This window comes from Dipodomys spectabilis, unplaced genomic scaffold, assembly GCF_019054845.1.
Source record: "Dipodomys spectabilis isolate Male_0828 unplaced genomic scaffold, ASM1905484v1 ptg000301l, whole genome shotgun sequence".
Taxonomy (NCBI): domain Eukaryota; kingdom Metazoa; phylum Chordata; class Mammalia; order Rodentia; family Heteromyidae; genus Dipodomys; species Dipodomys spectabilis.
In genome coordinates this window covers 13,058,798-13,066,629 of record NW_024870978.1, presented here as the reverse complement: position 1 = coordinate 13,066,629, position 7,832 = coordinate 13,058,798, and the positions used below count along the sequence as shown (strand labels likewise).

Sequence of the window (7,832 nt, the reverse complement as noted above, 5' to 3'; positions counted from 1 at the left end):
AAAAAAAAAAAAAAAAAAACCACACTGTATCTTATAAGTATGTGAGAAACAATAGCAAGAAAGAAAAAAACCACTTGTGTCACTAACTTCGGTTCATTTCCTTTAACATAATCTTATCTGGTCATATGCTCATAGCTTTTGACCTTTTCTGCTTATCCCAGACATGTATTAGTTATTGAAAATTAGGGAAACCATGGGACCTATGTTTATTTGGACTTGGCTTACTACACTTCATAATCTATTTCCGAAGCCTTTCCATTTCCTAACAAATTAGGCGATGGAATGACAGGAGTTTGCCTGTCATCCTTAAGCAGGGGCCGTGTTAATCTTCTCGGTATCATTCCAAATTTAGTGTATATGATGCTTCCTCACTGCTTCTCAGGGAGCAGAGGAGGGAAGGCCTTCCCTCACCCTCCAGTACTGGAGATCTCCATCTTGGATACTGACAATGCTCGATGGAGCTGCTAGCTCCAACTTAAGCCTTGGAAGAAAACTGGAGTCATTTAGCAGGTCACAAGAACCTAAGCTGACCTGCCAGACTCAGCTCCACCCAGAGAAAAGTCACCCAGCTCGGGCGCCAGCCATAGGAGTGGCTTTCTTCACTGGGTAATCAGAGCCAGAGGCTGCCCCTCCCTTTAGCAGCCTTGACAATCAATTGAAATTCAGTAAACATAAACCCGGAGAGTGGCTCCAGGCTGGGCTCTGGGAGTTTCTCACAAACTAGCACCCGGGAAAAGCTAAAGTTTGCTGAAAGTCCTCAACTCTACCCAGAACCTAGCCTCATCACAGCATCTCCAAACTTGAGGAAAAAGCCATCTCCCTCTTTTGTGATACTCAAAGCATATCTCCCTACCATTGAACTAATCTGGGAGGAGGATCACAAAATCCTGGGTAAAGCAGAGCATTTTTCTGCCTGTTCAAACAAACTGACTTAAGAAACCAACCAAGCCACAGGAAAATCAAACACCACTAGCAGACCAGAGACTCCAACAAGAGGCTATTTATGGACATAAGGGAGATACATGATTTTTCCGACCCCTAACAAAAAATTTTTTCTTTTCTTTTTTTTTTTGGTACCTTTTATAAAAACTTTTTTCTAAAACTTTTTTAAATTTTTAATTTTTACCTTTTTTGAAAAAAATTGTTTTCTAGTAACTTTTTTTCCTCTTATAATTTTTATTTTAGGGGTATATGTGTGTGTGCGTGTTTCTTTCTTTTCTTTTAAAAAAATTCTTTTTGTTTTTTGTTTAGCTCTACTGAACTTCTGATCTTTTCTTCTTTCTTCCTTATCCTTTTCTTCTCTTTCGTTCTTCTTTATGCGATTTAATTGTTGTTCTGCACATCCTCAGATAAACCCGTAGTCGATTAGTAGACCTTATCCCCCATTGTGTACACACTTAATCCACAAATTCATTACTCAATTAAAAACCTCTTAGACTTAAATTCCTTAATAGCAGTACTACCTCTTTATACCTATATAATATTTTAAGTATTTTTATTTTTAAATTTTTCACATCTCCTTTATATTCCTCCCTGTCTCTCATTATATTCACGTTCTTCTCTGAATAGTTTGTATTCATTTCTGCTTCATATTTTAAATTTTTACTTTTCTATTTTTCTTGGTCACTTTTTTCCCTTTCCTTTCTTCTTCTTTTTTCGCTCTCTACTTTCATACTATCCAACTTATTTCCTTCTTTGAGATTAGGACTCAGTTAACTCTCCCTGTACATTCCCACATCATTCTATTCCTATTGTTAACCCACATCTCTCCCTAAACCTAATAATTTCTGGTTTACCAAATTCTTATTCATGGTTCGCACCCCATTAATATATAGTTGTTAAATGTTGAATAGATGTATCTGTTGAACTAGACTGTATCTGCAGAATATTGACTGTGCAAATACAGACTTTGGTTGATGCTTGCCTTAAGAAAGTGTTCTAGCAAAAAACTGGTGTTATTTTCATCCCAAATGGGCAGAGTAAGCTGGAAAAACACAAGAAAAATGGCAAGTCCGGGTATCTCCACTCCCACTCATGATAATCAGGGAACAGAACAGATAATGAATAATCCACTGCTGGCAAACATGATAAATGAAAATATTGAAAACACACAAAGGACTCTGTATGAGCGTGATAGGGAGAGAGAGGAGACAAACAAAAGGTCAATGCAGGAAAAGATTGAAAACTTACAAAGGACTCTGTATGAGAGTGATAGGGAGAGAAAAGAGGCAATCCAAAGATTTATACAGGAATATCATGAGCGTGAGGAAGCTACTCAAAAAATGATACAGGATTTGCATGAGCAGCTTGAGAATACTCAAAGAGAAAGGCAGGAATGGTGTGAGCAGGCTGAGAACACGCAAAGTGAACTACAGAAATGGCATGAACATCAGGAAGCTAATCAAAGAGTAATACAGGAATTGATAGAGCAGGATGAGTATACACAAAGATCACTAAAGGCATTCATGGGAGCCATTAAAAAAGAGCTGAGGGAAGTCAGGAAGACCACAAAGGGAAAGCTGAATGGAACCCTACAGAAGGAATGGGAGTCCAAGGAAACCATAAACAATCAACTAAGTGATTTTAGAATAAACATTGGACACCCAATTAAGGAAGTAAAGACGTTCATTCAAGATCTAAAACAAAGCTGCAACAAAGGATTTGAAGCCATCAAAGCTGACTAATTAGAAGGAGAAGAATTTAAAATTAAAGTAGAAGTCTTGACAGCAGGTTAGAGGATGCAGGAGATCGAATCTCGGTGATTGAAGACAGCCTAGATATTATAGAGAAAGAACATATAACCATCCAAGACAAGTCCAAGAAATATGATAGATCTATCCAACACTTGGAAGACACCATCAGAAGGCCTAATCTGAGGATAATGGGTGTAGAGGAGCACCTAGAAACAGAAGTTAATGGTCTAGGAAATTTGTTTAACAGGATCCTAGCAGAGAACTTCCCAAGCATGCAAAAAGATAGGCCTATTCAGATACAAGAAGCTTTTAGAATTCCAAATAGACCAGACCAGAATAGGAAATCCCACTGTCACATTATAATCCACACAGGATCAACTCAGACCAAGAAAAAGATCCTTAAAGCTGTGAAGGAGAAAAGATGAATAACTTATAAAGGGAAACCAATTAGAAACACCACAGATTACTCAGCAGAGACAATCAAGGCAAGAAGAACCTGGAATGATGTATGCCACCCCCTAAAAACAAACAGCTATCAAGGAAGAATACTCTACCCAGCTAAACTCTCCTTCATAACTGAAGGCCAAATAAAAACCTTCCATAGCAAAGAAAAATTGAAACAATACATCTCCACGAAACCAGCCCTACAAAAGATTCTTAAAGATGTCCTACAAATAGAAAACCAACAAGACCATAATAAAGGGCAAGAAACTGCACCCACACTGAGAATCCAAGAACCATAGGAAGAACCCAGTTTTAGGAGCCCCAAGAAGGTGGATAACAAGGCAGGAACTCCCAAATACCTCTCAGTCCTATCTCTCATTATTAATGGACTTAACTCTCCAATTAAGTGACATAGACTCTCTAGTTGGATTAAAAAACAAGATCTTTCTATCTGGTGCCTTCAGAAGTCACATCTTGCCAGTAAAACAAACACATTTTCAATGTTAAAGTTTGGAACAAAATCTACCAAGCAAGCGGCCCCCATAAATAGTCAATAGTTACAATCCTAATATCAGATAAAAGAACTTCAAATTAAAATTTGTGAGAAGAGATAAAGAAGGTCGCTACATACTAATTAAGGGATCTCTCCTTCAGGAGCATATTACAATTCTAAATATCTATTCGACAAACAACGGAGCACCCAAATTTATCCAATAAACACTACTTTCCCTCAAATCCCACATAGATCCAAAGAAATTAATTGTTGAGGATTTTAACACACCAATCTTCCCACTAGATAGATCAACTCGGCAAAACCTCAACAGAGAAACCGCAGATCTAAACAACGGCACAGATCAACTAGTTGTTACAGCCATCTACTGAATATTTCACCCAGCAGCTTCAGAAGTTTGCTTTCTGAGCAGCACATGGAACATTTTCTAACATAGACCACATTTTAGGTCACAAAGCAAACTTGTCCTAATTCAGAAACATTGAATTTATATCATGCATTCTCTCTGACCACAAGGGAAGAAAATTAGAACTCAACACCGAAAGCCACCAAAGAAAGTATTGAAACACACAAAGGCTGAACAAAACACTATTGAATGACCAGTGGGTCATGGAAGAGACTAGAAAGGAAATTCAAATTTTCATGATATTCAACAAAAATGAGCACACAAATTACCAGCTCCTCTGGGACACAGTAAAGGCAAAACTCAGAGGCAAATTTGTAGCTCTGAGTTCCTACATCAACAAATTGGAGAGATCTGAAAGCAACAATTTAATAAGACATCTGAACCTCCTTGAAAAAGAGCAGCAAGATAAACCCCAATCCAGTAGACAGAAAGAAATAATTAAAATTAAATCAGAATTAAATGAATTAGAATCCAAAAAAACTATAGAAAGAATCAACAAAAGAAAGATTTGGTTCTTTGAAAAAATTACCAGACCGTTAGCAAATCTTATCAGAAAAAGAAGAGAACACACCAAATAAATAAATTCAGAGATGAGAATGGAAACATCAGCACAGAAACAACCAAGATTCAGAACATTATAAGGGGATACTTCTCAAAACTTTATCTAATTAGTATGAGAACTTGGCAGAAATGGAACATTTCCTAGCAAATATTGACATGACAAAACCAAACCAAGATGAGTTAAACCATCTTAACAGGCCCATATCAAGCATTGAAATAGAAACAGCAATAAGAGAACTCCCAGCTAAGAAAAGTCCAGGAACAGATGGATTTACAGAGGAATTCTACACAGCCTTCAAAGCAGAGCTCACACCAATACTCCTCCAATTCTTCAATGAAATTGAAAGAGAAAGTTCACTACCAAACACATTCTATGAAGCCATCATAACCCTCATCCCAAAATCAGGCAGGGACTCATCAAAGAAAGAGAACTATAGACCCATTTCTTTGATGAACATTGATGTAAAATTTCTCAACAAAATTTTGGCCAATCAACTTCAACAATTCATCCAAAATATCATACATTATGACCAAACAGGATTCATTTTAGGGATGCAAACCTGGTTCAATATATGGAAATCAATTAATATTATTCATCACATCAAAAGGTGCAAGGATAAGAACCACATGGTTTTCTAAACAGAATCAGAAAAGCATTCAACAAGATCCAGCACCCCTTTATGATGAAGGTTTTGGAAAAATTAGGAATCCATGGAACATTCCTCAATACAATAAAGGCTGTATATGACAAGCCTACAGCCAGCATTATACTTAATGGTGAAAAACTAAAGCCATTTCCTCTTAACTCAGTAACAAGAAAAGGAGGTCCACTCTCTCCACTTCTCTTCAATCTAATATTAGAATGCCTAGCTACAGCAATAAGACAAGATGCAAACATAAAGGGGATCCAAATAGGGAAAGAAGAGATAAAATTCTCCCTCTTTGCAGACGACATGATCTTCTCCACTCCCAAATTACTCAAGCTGATTCAAAACTTTGGCAAAGTAACAGGGTATAAAATTAACCCCTCAAAATCGATGGTTTTTCTGTATTCCAACAATGAGAAAAGTGTGGCTGAAATTAGGAAAGCAACTCCATTTGTAATAGCCCCACAAAAAATAAAATACCTAGGAATTAACTTAACCAAAGAAGTGAAGGACCTCTATGATGAAATCTTTAAAACCTTGAAAAAGAAGATCAAAACAGAACTTAGAAAATGGGAAAAACTCCCACGCTCCTGGATTGCAAAGATTAACATCATAAAAATGGCAATACTTGCCAAGGCTATCTACAAATTCAATGCAATATCTATCAAAATTCAAACCTCATTCTACAAGGGAATAGAAGAGGCAATCCAAAAATTTATATGGAACAATAGAAGACCCCGAATAGCAAACCGCTCCTCAACGGAAAGAATGCTGCTGGAGGAATATCAATACCAAATTTCAAACTCTACTATAAAGCCATAGTAATCAAAACAGTTTGTCACTGGCACAAGAACAGACCTCAGGACCAATGGAATAGAATTGAAAACCCAGAAATGAACCTACAGAACTATAGCCATCTAATCTTTGATAAGGGAACTAAAAAAAATGGAATGGAAGAAAGACAGCCTCTTCAGTAAATGGTGCTGGCAAAATTGGTTAACTACCTCTAGAAAACTAAAGCTAAACACTTACATATCACCCAGCACAAAAATCAACTCCTAATGGATCAAAGACCTCGGAGTCAAAGCAGACACTCTGAAAACATTACAGGATGGAATAGGAGAAACCCTAGGTCTCTTTGGCACAGTCCGAAATTTTCTTAATAGCGACCCGGAAACACAACAAATCAAAGAAAGGTTGGACAAATGGGATTGCATGAAGTTGCAGAGCTTCTGCATGGCAAAGGACATAGCTAGCAAGATCAATAGAAAGCCCACAGATTGGGAGAAGATCTTCACTAGCCATACAACGGACAAGGTTCTCATATCTAAAATATACTTGGAACTCAAAAAATTAAATCCCCCAACAACAAATCCTCAAAGAAAAAAATGACCAATAAATATGTGGGCTAAAATCTTAAACAGAAACTTCTGTGAAGAAGAAAGAAGGATGACCAATAGACACATGAAGAATTACTGAACTTCCCTAGCCATAAAAGAAAGGCAAATTAAAACAACATTAAGATACGACCTCACCCCAGGAAAATAGCAACAGATGCTGGAGGGGATGTGGACAGAAGGGAACATTATTTCATTGTTGTTGGGAGTGTAAACTTGTTCAACCTCTTTTTGAAACTAATATGGAGGTTCCTCAAAAGACTCCACATAGAGCTCCCCTATGACCCAGCAATCCCACTTTGGGGCATTTATCCAACTGCTTACAAACAAGACCACACTAAAGCTACCAGCATAACTATGTTTATTGCTGCATTATTTACTATAGCTAAGATATGGAACCAACCCAGATGCCCCTCAGTAGATGAATGGATCAAGAAAATGTGGTATATATACACAATGGAATTCTATGCCTCCATCACAAAGAATGACAGTGCCTCATTTGTTAGGAAATGGAAAGACTTGGAAAAAATTATATTAAATGAAGTAAGCCAAGCCCAAAGAAACATAGGTCCCAAGTTTTCCCTTATTTGCAATATCTAGTATATGTATGAGTCAAGCAGAAAAGGTCAGATAAGTTGATGTTAGGAAAATGAACCCTAAGATATGTATTTAAATGTGTTTTTTCTTTCATGCATTTGTTTCTAATGCATTTATAAGATTATTTCTTAGTTGCTTTGTATGTCCCTCCCCCATATTATAACCCCTGCTTTCACTGTATTTGATGTTGATATAATTTGTGGAGGGGAAGGGGAAAAACAAGTCATGTAAACAAGGATACAGGTTTACCCGTTGCAACAATGAGAAGTACAAGTTGTCATGTTGAAAACGAACTTTACAACTTTTGTGTGGGGGAGGGGGTGAGGAGTGAGTGGGAGGGACGGGGAGGGGCTTGGAAGGGATAAGAAGGGGAAACAAAGGAGGAGGCTACAATGCTTGATAAGAAATGTACTGAATATCATGCCCATGTAATTGTAACCCCTCTGTACAGTATTTTCACAATAAAAAATAAATAAAAATAATTCCAGATATTTATATTTCAAGAGAAGTGTAGGAGGCGGAATTCAAGTATTCTATACAAGGGACCTGTCATAATGAACACTACAGCAAGTGTTA

The 7,832-nt window shown here is 37.2% G+C and overlaps 1 non-coding gene across 1 annotated transcript; it reads right to left on the bottom strand.

The window, feature by feature from the left end:
* Positions 1–265: 265 nt before the first annotated feature.
* LOC122127530 lies at positions 266–372 on the bottom strand. The gene has a single exon (XR_006151193.1). It is a non-coding gene; the product is annotated as a U6 spliceosomal RNA (small nuclear RNA).
* Positions 373–7,832: the final 7,460 nt, after the last annotated feature.